Source organism: Tupaia chinensis, unplaced genomic scaffold (genome assembly GCF_000334495.1).
Source record: "Tupaia chinensis unplaced genomic scaffold, TupChi_1.0 Scaffold000047_1, whole genome shotgun sequence".
NCBI lineage: Eukaryota > Metazoa > Chordata > Mammalia > Scandentia > Tupaiidae > Tupaia > Tupaia belangeri.
Genome location: NW_006159505.1, coordinates 988,322 through 988,629, shown reverse-complemented (window position 1 = coordinate 988,629; position 308 = coordinate 988,322).

The window sequence follows — 308 nt, the reverse complement described above, 5'->3', positions numbered from 1 at the left end:
CGGGAGCCGCTGTCCCGGGCCTGGCCCGTGCGCGTCCGCCTGCTGGACCTGGGCACCGCCGGCAGCGTGGGCACGGGACTGGGCCAGGGCGCTGATCTCGGCCCGGCAGGCCTAGGATCCCGGAGACTCCCGCGCCCGCGGGGGCCTGTGAGTCACACACCCTCCCTGAGCTGCTGCTGCTCGCTGCTGCTCGGCGGGGCGAGGTCAGGTGCCCCCCTTCTCTCCTCTGCTGTCTTCCCTCCCTCCCCCCACTCCTGTGCCCGCGGGAGATCCCGCCCGCCTCCTCCCGCCGGGGTGTAGCAGACTCC